At 42.3% G+C, this 11993-nt stretch overlaps 1 protein-coding gene across 1 annotated transcript in view; it reads right to left on the bottom strand.

Moving 5' to 3' along the window:
- The window catches only part of LOC110083648 (protein NDNF), a 67471-nt gene extending 57288 nt beyond the window's left edge, over positions 1 to 10183 (bottom strand). Inside the window, exon 1 of the mRNA XM_072995124.2 lies at positions 10013 to 10183. The gene's annotated coding sequence lies outside the window, so the exon portion shown is untranslated. The remainder of the gene's footprint in view (positions 1 to 10012) is intronic.
- Between the last annotated feature and the right edge of the window lie 1810 nt (positions 10184 to 11993).

The following is an 11993-nucleotide window of genomic DNA, read 5'->3' on the forward strand; positions in this document are numbered from 1 at the left end:
TAGTTTGGACTCAATGCTTGCTTCATTCTTGAAGACTCAGTGGTGAATACTGGAGCCAGAGGCAAGAGATATATAAAATTGGGTGCATTGATTGCACTAACTCAGGCTTGTCCAACCTGCGGCCTGAGGGCTGCATGCAGCCCAGGTCAGCTCATAATGCAACCCAGTGCAATTTTTTATTTTTAAAGAAATTCCAAAGTTTCAAGTTACACTGCCGGTGCTTGCGGCCGGAATGTGGCCGGGGCATGTCACAACAGTAGAGGGGGAGAGAGGGAAGGAAGGAAGGAGTGGGAGGGGAGGGGACAGGGGGTCTGCGTGACTGCATTGTGCCGTCCCCGTCAATAGGTGGACCCCTTCCGGCCCCATAAAGCCGCCAGAGTCGAAGCTGGCAGCCTCTGCTGTCTGAGATCGCAGCTGCCGGTAAGAACGCTTGGAGCGGGCTGTGGAGGACGGCTAGGGCTGCCCCCCCATGTGGCCCAAACCAAATGTATGTGCGGCCCAAACCAAATTTTCATCTTCTAATGTGGCCCATGGAAGGTGAAAGGTTGGACATCCCTGCACTAACTATTCCAGTTTTGTGGGTAATGTGTAGTCCTGGGGGACAATATCAGGTGTTTCCTCTTAATATACTATATCAGAAAGTACCCATCTTCGGGTCTTTGCATCATCCCTCCTCCAGGAGCTGACAAGTTTTAACACTAACCTTGCTATTATTCCCTTGTATACTTGATTCCCCTTGAGCCATAGTCCTGGGCCCCCTGCTCTCTATCCTGTTGGCTGCAGTCTCTGCAGCTTTGCAATCAAACTAGACCTCCTCTGGCACTGTTCTATAGCAGAAGGAGATGGCAAACCAAGTCTGCAGAATCTGTGGCCAACTGAGATCAATATTGCTTACAAGTCATGGATGAAACATAGAAATGAAACAAGGGATTAATAAACAGGAAAAAGCAAACAGCAGCATAAACAGGATGGCCAACTAGGGTAGCACAGTTTTGACAGTAGGTTGGACCTTCTTTTCTACTTTTCAGAGGTCCTTGGAGAGGGACTCTACAAATCCTACCAAGCCATAGCCTTTCATAGAGGCTGCTGTTTTGTGGTTTTGCTAGTTAGATAAAGTCGAACTCCTTTTTAAACCAATATTTTCTCCCTTTAGATTGTTGAATGGTCATGTTGGATGCTTATTTTACAATATGGGTTGTTTGCTGTGATCTTGGATGGGGCAGATGAGTGAGATATTTTCCAACCAGGCCAATATTTCCAGCTAAATATTTTTATAGTGTTATGCTGAAGAACAGAGAGCTATCAGTTGGTTATTTATACTATAAGGGCATGAAATCTATTGGTAGTCTGTGTCTGTGTAAGGGGCATCAAGGGCCGGCTGGATAGTTCAGTGGTTGAGGCATCTGGCTGCAGAGCCAGAGGTTGGGAGTTCAGTTCCGCACTGTGTCTCCTGGGAGAAGAGCCAGTCTGTGTGGCCTTGGGCAAGCTGCACAGTCCCACGGTGGCCCCAGAAGAAGGGAAGGGTAAACGATTCCTGGACACTCTCTATCTGGAAAACTCTGAAAAAGGGAGCATCGCAAGCCAGAATTGTCGTGACAGCATTTTTTTTTTAGTTTAGGCATCCTTCAGTCTTGAGAGACTGTGGTCACATGCTCTGTATGGAGGACTTGGAACAGCATCTAGTGTGGCTGAGGAGGCCAATTCAAGAGTGACAATCCATTCCACACTGAAGGCAAATCCAATCTGCCCCCTCTCCAGCTCCCTGATTTTGCTGGTTTCGGGACTGCCTCTTTGCCTTGGCCTGCTGGACAAGGGCCTCTTCAAATTGGGAGAGGCTGTGCTGCACCACCTGCCTCCAGGCTGAACGCTCAGATGTCAATAATATGACAGCATATTATTGTTTATTATACCATGCAATTGTTGACAGAAAATTATACTGATGTGGTGCTAGTTGCATTCTTTGATGTACATCTGATCCCACTGCCAATCGGAATCTGGCCTATGGTCCTTAGTCTTGGAGGTTGCAAGGTTTTGGTCTATGACCCCAAGAAACCCTGATCGATAGCACAGATTCTAGACCGTCTTAACTTTAGCTCCTGTCCTCATTATAGTTCAAATACATTTATTGGGCTATAGTTAGGCTACCTGGTATATATCTAGCTTTGAAGAGGAAATATACAGTAGGTGCTCTCTTTGGGGAGCAGGAGTATAGACTGGCATGTGCTACCCAGCTGATGAGTGGTGAAGCAACCCAGCTCCACTTCCATCTAGGAGGCAGCAGCTGGCTTTGCTGCCCAGAAGCTGTGGCATGTTAAGGTATATAATTTTTATATAGCCTGAACATAATATGTGTGTGTGCAGAACAAGATTAAGATGACGTCATTCCTTCATCCCTGGCTGATGCAATTCACTGCAATATGAAGATTGCCACACCTGTGTGCATGAAGTCACCTTAGACGGGATTGGACCAGACTGATGCCAGAATTGTATTTAAGAAATGAACTCTGTACAGTCTTTCTCTTCTCCTGTATATTGATGTCTGCATGTCATGCTGCTGGTTTGAATACTGAGCCACTGAAGTGCTGTATGTATGTATATCCTGTATATATTTTGTAAATACACTGCTGAAAAGAAGAAGCTGTTGTGTGCGTTTATCTGCGCTTTACTCTGCGAGAGACAAGATAAAGTCACAGACGCACACTCCCTTAACAGAGGTTATGCGCCCAGCAACGTTCCGCTGCGCTGCAAACGTGAGTAAATGAGTAAATGAAAGAGGAGGAGAGCCTAAGCAGCAGTGATAGTGAAGCCAGTTCGTCTGTAAACCCGGGGAAGGGAAGGATACAGAGAGCTGCAAGGATGGCATACAGCACGGGAGGAAATATAGGTGGCCTGGCCATAAATAGACTGAATGAAAATAATTATAGAACGTGGGCAATTAAAGCGGAGATGTTGTTGAGAAAGGAGTCTCTGTGGCGCTATGTTAGAGCCCCCCCCAGCGCAGCCCAGTGAGGAGGAAGAGGCAGAGCATGAGAGAGCTCTAGCCACGATCATTTTGGCCATTGAAGATTCGCTTCTGACCCACATTCAAGGACTGACAACAGCAAAAGCAGTTTGGGATAAACTAAAAGGCATTTATCAGAGGGAGACGACAGGCACAAAGATTTCTCTTACCAGGAGGTTGTTCCAATGCAGGATGAAACTGGATGAGTGTGCTTCGGAACACTTAAAAAATATGAAGGACATGTTTAATCAACTGCAATTAATGAATGTTGTCTTCCCTCAGGAACAGCGCGTGTATATTTTGCTAAGTTCTCTGAATGATGATTACTCCATGCTAGTAACAAGTTTGGAAAGCATGCCAGAAACAGAGCTTTCAGAAGAATATGTGACAAACAGGATTCTGCAGGAGGAACAGCATTTAAAACAGAGAATGCTGAACAAAAAGGCAAGCCACGTGCGTGCTGACCACGAGAGACAGAGATACTCTGATGGCAGCGTGCCCAGGAGGCGGGCGGACGGAGAACAAAGAGGAAGAGTGATGTTTCCTCTGCGGATCCACCAATCACCTGCAACGGAACTGTGACAAAAGCGGAAGTCCTCCAAGCAACAGAGATGGAAAAAAGAAGGTCTCCAAACGGTTTCAACAAAGAAACGACATGAGGCCGGTCTCCTTGGTTACCAGAGGAACGAGGGACAAGGTTCACAGCAAAACAAAAGCTGTGGAATGGCTCATTGACTTGGGGGCTGTAGGGCATTTGACTAATAATAGAGATCTATTTTGTCTTTTAGATGAAACCAGCCTCAGAAGTGTGATGATGGCGAATTCACAAGAGACGGCCGTCGAAGGACAAGGAACTGTTTACATTCCTTCGTTGAATACTGAGATAAGTGGGGTATTTTACGCTCCTGAATTGTCGTTTAATATAATAAGTGTATCAGCGTTGGCTGAGCAAGGGTTCACTGTCACTTTTGAGAAACAGGAGTGTATAATTAAGAAAAATGGTAAAATAGTTGCAAAAGTGAAGCAAGAAAATAATTTGTACATGTTAAAGAGCCAGACACATGAAAGTGCACATGTGATACATACAAACAAACCACAACATGATAACTGTATACATTTACTGCATAGGAGGCTGGGTCATGTAAATTTCAGATCATTACAGAAAATGGAACATTTTGCCAGGGATGTAAACATAAAGGAATGCAAAAATTACTTGGACTGTAATGTCTGTAAAAGTAGCAAGACAAATGTGGCCCCAAAAGGGAGGAAAAGTGACAGAGTCACAACCAGGCCATTTGAATTAGTTCATGCAGATTTAATGGGACCATTTCCTCCATCATTAGGAGGAGCGAAATATGCAATGGTTCTAGTGGATGATTTTACAAGGTTTTCTTATTGTTATACACTAAAATCTAAAACAGAAGTATTTGAAACATTTAGAAAATGGTTATTTTCAGTAGAGAGGAGATTTGGCCACAAGGTGGCGCAGTTGCAAACGGATCGAGGTACGGAGTTTACAAACACTAAGTTCCAAAGATGGTTAGAAAGTCTGGGAATTAGACATAGAAAAACGAGCCCATATAGCCCATTTCAGAATGGTGTTGCTGAGAGACGCAACAGAGTGTTACAAGAGATGAAAAATGCATTGTTGGCAGACTCTGGGTTGCGTCACGGTCTGTGGAGTGAAGCGATACTAACCTCTAACTTTTTGGTTAACAGAATTTATTCTTCCTCAATAGATGACACACCATATTTCATGTTATACGGTAAGAAACCATGTTTAAAATATTTGAGGGTGTTTGGATGCACGGCTTGGGTGCATATCCCGAAACAACTCAGAAGAAAAGGTAAAAATAAAACAAGAAAAATGACATTTGTAGGGTATGAACCCAATTCAAAGGCATACCGGTTTTTTGATGGGGATAGAAGTGTGATAATCTCTAGGTCAGCCAGTTTTAATGAAGGGGAAAACTGGGACCAAGTACATGCAAACTCACAGTTATACATCCCTCTACACGAAAGAAAAGGTCAATTAAGACAGACAGGAACACATAAGCAAGGCGTGAAGTCCTGTGCTGATGATGAAGAAGGAGGAGCTACTACAGATGATGATGAAGAAGAAGAAGAAGAAAAAGAAGGTAGTGATGAGGAAGGATACGATGAGGAGGAAGCACACACAAGTAGTCAGATAGAAACACACACAAATACACATGGTCCCAGAAGGTCCCAGAGAGCAAATAAAGGTGTGCCACCCAGTAGATTTGGAGTGAGTGGTATTACAGTGTGTAATGTTTATATTGAGCCCAGAAACTATAAAGATGTTTTGAAGCTTCCTGATTATGAGAAGAATAAGTGGTTAGAGGCCATGGAGGAGGAGATGAATTCCATGAAGGAACATCACGTGTTCACTGAAACCAAACTACCAGCAGAGCATAAGGTAATAGGTAGTAAGTGGGTGTTCAAAAGAAAATTGCAAAATGACGGAAACTACAGATATAAAGCAAGATTGGTTGCACAAGGTTTTACACAGAAAAGACTTAAAGTGTAAAACAGATAATGCAATAAAAGTAATGGAAGATAATACCACTTGTATACAAATGGCCAAAACAGATAGAGTAAAAAACAGGAGCAAACATGTTGATATTAAATATCATAACGTAAGGGAAGCTGTAAAAGGAAAACTAATTGAATTAGAATATTGTAAGACTGAAGAAAATATTGCAGACATATTGACTAAACCGTTGTGTGCTCAAAAGCATGAAATGTGTATAGATGCATTGGGAATGTGTAATAGGTTCAGGCAATTTAAAAATTAGGAGGAGTGTTAAGGTATATAATTTTTATATAGCCTGAACATAATATGTGTGTGTGCAGAACAAGATTAAGATGACGTCATTCCTTCATCCCTGGCTGATGCAATTCACTGCAATATGAAGATTGCCACACCTGTGTGCATGAAGTCACCTTAGACGGGATTGGACCAGACTGATGCCAGAATTGTATTTAAGAAATGAACTCTGTACAGTCTTTCTCTTCTCCTGTATATTGATGTCTGCATGTCATGCTGCTGGTTTGAATACTGAGCCACTGAAGTGCTGTATGTATGTATATCCTGTATATATTTTGTAAATACACTGCTGAAAAGAAGAAGCTGTTGTGTGCGTTTATCTGCGCTTTACTCTGCGAGAGACAAGATAAAGTCACAGACGCACACCCCAGGAGCCAGCTGAGACAAGCTGTTCCGTGCTCCAGGACACTGCAGCCTGGCTTGCCCACCTGTCAGCTGGGTGGCACGGTGCCTGCTCAGACCCAGCAACAGGCTTCGCTGCCACCGCTCTTCTCAGCTGGCTCTTGAGACTACACCACACATCTCAGGCAGCAAAGTTGCAATGTTTTTTGTCTTTATTTTTTAATTCCTGCTCTCTGCTATAGTGCTATACCAGGTAACAGGATTTTTAAGAAAATTACATGGAGAGAGGCATTCACATACGTGGAATCAATTTCAATTAATTAGTTCCACATCTGTGTGAAAATAAACAGGCCTCTGGCAGAAGAGTAAAAAGAAGCCCTGCTGCCCCTCCAAAAAGTGATCCTCCATCAAATTAATCTATGCTTGCACATACATTGTGTAATCACCCAAATTTAAATTGATATAAAACATGTCAAACCCAATTTAAATAGTTTTTTTTAGTAACAGGATCAGCGTTCAAGAGAGACCAGAGGTAACGACTGTGGAGTTGCAATTCATCAGGACTATCTACCACCAGAATTTTGCCTCAGGGTAATCCTTATAACAGGGTGACTGAAACCTCATCCTGCAGGTTACGCCTCATGAGGCTGATCATGTCACCAGCCTTATGTAACATAATGTACAGAACAGGATTTCAGCCTACAAAGGTTCACTGGTTTGCCTATTCCTAGGATATTTCTTTAAAAAGAAAGAGTTTTGTGAATGGTAAACTTAGCAGTACAATTGTCAGTATTTTCTATATTAATTTCCTTCTCTTATCTCTCTGTCCACAACCCTTCCCCAGCTGTGTGCACTGTATATACTGTATACTTGACATTTTGGGTAACACGTATGTAATGGGACATAGTCTATGAAGACATGGTATAATAAACCTGTTCGTCTTTAAATCAGGGGAGGGTCACATGTGGGTACAGGGGCATTTTTGCACCCCTGGTTATTCCAGAGACTCCCCCTCCCCCAATCTTCCTCTCAAAGATTAATATCTAGGCGCCTCTAGGAGCAGTGGTTTTTAACTTTGGGACCAACAAAGAAACAGAAACTTCCCATTTGGACACTTCCTGGTGTTTTTTTTTTTTTTTCTTAAATTATTTCTAGCCATTTCTAAGATTTGGCTGGATTTATAGGGAAGAACTTGGCCCTCAAGTCCATTGACATGGTCTCTCCCGCCTTTAAGGTGTCACAGGAAGTTGTTGTGATTTTTTCTGCAACACGGCAATACAGCTGCCTCTTTGGAATGTAGATATTCTAAACATTCAAATTAAAGAAGCTTACTGTATAAGCTACCATCAATAGGCATCCTGTTCCAAGAGAGACTTCCCCCTTACTTTTGTATGGATCAGAACAAATCCCTTTCTTCTTATAGTCACTTTCCAGGCACTTTGCTATCATGGTGTATATGTTAATAGAATAGCGTTTCCTGCCTATCCCAATTAGATTTACTCTGTGATCTATATATCATGGAGTAGCTGTCCAGGATGCCATTGATTATCTGAAACATGCTCAGCAAAATCAAGTTCAAAGCTAGCAAAGGATGGCCAGGGATGTAATTGGATCAATTCAACTGTACCTGTCAAAAGGGTCCATCTGTCATAGGCATTCCCATAGTTTCTTTCACCCTACAAAACAAAGAGGTCTGTAGCGATGCTGGCTTGAATGCTCTGTGCATATAAGGTGAATCCTCCCCCACATTAATAAAGTTTTTGTGCTTCTGAATTTCATGGCTTAGAATTGGAACTTTATATTTACAAATCATTTGGAAATCAATCCTAACTTTAAAGATTCCGACTTTGCTTGTTGGCATGAACTTGGCAGGCATTCTGTTCTGGAGAAATGTGACCAAGGCAGTTGACTTTAGGGACTGCCTTCCAGAGTTGTTGCACCAAAAAGCTTGTGATTAGAATGCCATTTATTGATGCCGTCTGCAATGCATCATGATTTGTGGCATTTAACAATGGTGAAATATCACTCAGGGTGTAGCATTGGGACTAGGCTTGCTTGAGGACTCCAGTCTTTCGGAATGTCAATATTAAATTTCCTAATCAGCACCTCTTTGACTAATGTGAAGATTGGAAGCAACTGAAAGAAAATGTCATTCTAAGTAGGAGGAAAATGATAGGGTTCTAGTCTCCACCAACACTACTTTTTGGTAGTTCTATTGAAATCTTCCTGCCCTCCTCTGAACTGAAGGAAGCATACCTAGATTTCCTTCCACTGTCTATCTTGCTGTCACAAACCTGCATGTTAAGTCAAGCTGAGGCATGGATAGTGACTGGCCTAGGGCCACCCAGTGAATTTCATGCCTGACTGGAGACTTGAACTTGGGTATCTCAAGCCACTGTGTAAAGCTGCAACCACCCCACTCCACTGGCTCCTAGATATAAACTTGATATGAAGATAATCTTAAAGAAAATGGTGAGAAGCGTTTCTCTGGCCATTCTTCATTCCCAGGTTGGAAAATTCTGGTCCTGTTATGGCAGCTTTTATCTGCTGGTTGTTTAAGACTTTCTGAGTACATGATTCTAAGATGATGAGGATGGCAAGGCCAGATTTATGTTGGGGGGGGGGGAATCAGGCTCAGTGGTAACCATGCAAATGATTCTACCATTTTGGTGAGCTACCTTTCACATGGCCAGTCATTCATGGGCTGCGAAATCATTAATCCCATTCACAGCTCACCAAAGGAGAGAAGCTGCTTCGCAGTACTTTGCACATGGTTTTTCTGAATAGGATTCTGCTGTAATTTTTTTTCTATAACTGAAGTTTAATTCTTGTGCCACTCGAAGGTATATTTTTCTATTTTGCCTTACAAATCATGGGGTTTGTATTGATTAAACAAACCACCACCACAATAGCAGCAGCAACAATACACAAGAAAATCTAGCAGCTATACTATAGCAACAATACAAAATTAGCTTTTAGATAATGGATGTGATACCAAAGACATTATTTCTTCATGGCTTCCATAAGCATTCCTAATCAAAGACAAATGAGAGCTGTTCCACCCCTTGCATAATAGCAACAATGGTTTGCCATCAAGTGTATGATCAACAGAGAGATCTTTTGAAGTAAATGATGGATCTCAGAGCAATAAACCTGTAAAATATGCTTCCCGCTAGGAGCTTAACTTATTTGCATGTGATATTTGGAGGAGGAGATTTTTCCCCCACTTACAAAATCTCAGTTTTGTTTACACCTGATAAATATAATCTATTGTACCTTTTAGACTGCCTTCCAATTTCTAAATAGTCTGAAGTATATCACAGAAAATGTGTACTTCTACAGCTGTGGGTTGTACAATAAGAACTCACAATATGGGATTCATATGACTTCATGGGAATATGACTAGCCCAGCTATGCCTTTGTTATAGCTATATTCAAGTGCAATCCTATATACTCTACAGATTTACTCAGGTCCCATTGAATTCAGAACTGAGCTGCTAGAAATGTAGGCAAAGAACCTTTATTCCAGTTGACCTTCTTTGCTTTTAAGTCCCACCAAGGCTAGTTCAAGATATTCTGCTATCTGAAGAAAGCAGCAGATGGCATTCCCTAATCTATTTATCACAATAATTAAAGTCAGCCAAACTGTTTTGCTGGCTGAGGCAGAACTCCAAGAAGATTCTCTTCTTCTACAAGACAGCTAAAAAGAAGGAAGGAAGGAAGGAAGGAAGGAAGAGCAAGCAAACAAGAAAGAAAGGGGAAAAAAAGAGTCACTTACCCTTGGTTTAAAACTTAGTAAGATAGTTATCCTGTAACCTTACCTCCTGCTCACATCTAAAAACCTCCTGCTTCAAGCAGCTGTCTCATTGTGCCTCATGACTAGCTGTCATGAACTCTGAGATCTGCAGTGAACTCTGAGATCTGTGTTCCTGGAAACAAAATAAGATAGTTACCGGTTATTCCCATTTTCTCTACTACAATGTGTTTGGCCTTTCTCTGCATTTATTTATTCACCTGTGTTTGACCTGACTTTGTTCTATATTCATTTCAACTTTGTTCTTCTTGGTTAATGGAACTATCTCCAAAACTGGGATGGGGGGCTGAGAGCCAAACTCGATAACATATACAGTGTATTTATATTTTACTTTAAAAATAATATCCACTGGGAAAAAAGCAGAACAAGCAGGTTCCTGGCTCTCTGGAATATGAGCATTGGCTTTATGACTTCACCTTTTTCTCCCCCATGCCATGCAGGAGGGAAACTGCCATGGGAAATGAAGTAGTATTGTGAGGAGAGGCTGAATTTTAGTGGACCCAAATGGTGGAGCGATCTCGACGAGCTCCACTTTCAGTGACAATTATTTTTAAAAGTAGAACCAAAATATGTTAAAAGCATACCTACAATTATCTGTTAAGGGAGCTGGTGGATAACTCAGTGGTTTAGGTATCTGACTGCAGAGCCAGAGGTTAAGAGTTCAATTCCTCATGATGCCTCCTACAAGTAGAACCAACCTATGTGGCCTTGGCCAAACTGCACAGTCTCAGGGTATCCCCAGAAGAAGAAAAAGGTAAACCCTGAAAAGTTTCCCATAAGTCAGAACTGACTTGTCAGCAAATGATGATGATGATGATGATGATGATGATGATGATGATTTTTGCTGATTGGATTTTTTTTACTACATGCTCTGGTTGTTGTTGTGAAGACACACATGTAAGTGTTCCACACAAAATGATAATTCGGCCTTCCATTCTGTTTGTTATCTCTAAAAGTGAAAATCCTGCTGCTGCAGTGCAGAAGGCTGAGCTGAAGAGGAGAGACGACAGCTTCAGAGAGAGGTCAGAGATGGCCTTATCAATTTAATATGATGAGCTTCCCCAGCAATGTCATTTCCTTATCTTGGTCACAGGTCAGACTGTCTGACCCAGCATTAGCTAAAAATTAATCCTTGGTAAAATCTTTATGACGTTACGAAACCTGGCTTCTGGAACAGCTTTTTTTAAAAAAATTGCACTAAAGAAATGGTAATGCCTCTGTAACCCCAAAGCTCACTAATCTCGCTGTCTCTTAAGAGAGAGAGGGAGGGAGGGAGAGAGAGACAAACTCCTCATAGGCATCCTTCAGTCTCAAGAGACTATGGTAACGTGCTCTGTATGGAGGACTTGGAACAGCGTCTAGTGTTTTGACGCTGTACGCAAAGCTGGAGTGTCCTCTCCAGGGCACAAAGCCTAGGTAAAATAATATGGAGGATAGGCTGTTACCCAAGCAGCAAATCCCCCCTCTCCATGTCACTGAAATAGTCCAATGGAAAGGCAAGAGCCAATACAACTGGTTTCAGAGACGTCGCAGGAGTTGACAGAATGACACGAACTGCCTCCGGGATTCTGGCTCCGGATTTTGCCTCGAGGTTAACTCCTGAAGCCTTTTCCATCAGTGGATATAGCCACAAGGCAGTGGAGGTTTGAAATCAGAGTTTTCCTTCTCCTAGATGGGCTGCCTTCCCAGGCTAATGAGTCCCACCTACCCAGCCTGCTCGTTCACGGCATGGAGGATGATGGCAGCGCTTCAGTTGGGGTTTGAAGTCGGAGTTTTTCTTTCCTAAACACAAGCCACTGACAAAGTGCTGAATGAAGCTGCCTTTCATCCTCCATTTCTGATTATGGTGTCATGCCTCCAATTTCATATCTTCTTCAGAGTTGTTGTAACTTATGCTCACTGGTGATCCTTCCCCGCCACCTATTTCAGTCTCCAAACTATTAGAATACTTCACCTGATGTTTTGTTGGAGGAAAGCTATTCTGCTTT

This window comes from Pogona vitticeps, chromosome 3 (assembly GCF_051106095.1).
Source record: "Pogona vitticeps strain Pit_001003342236 chromosome 3, PviZW2.1, whole genome shotgun sequence".
NCBI classification, from domain to species: Eukaryota; Metazoa; Chordata; class Lepidosauria; order Squamata; family Agamidae; genus Pogona; species Pogona vitticeps.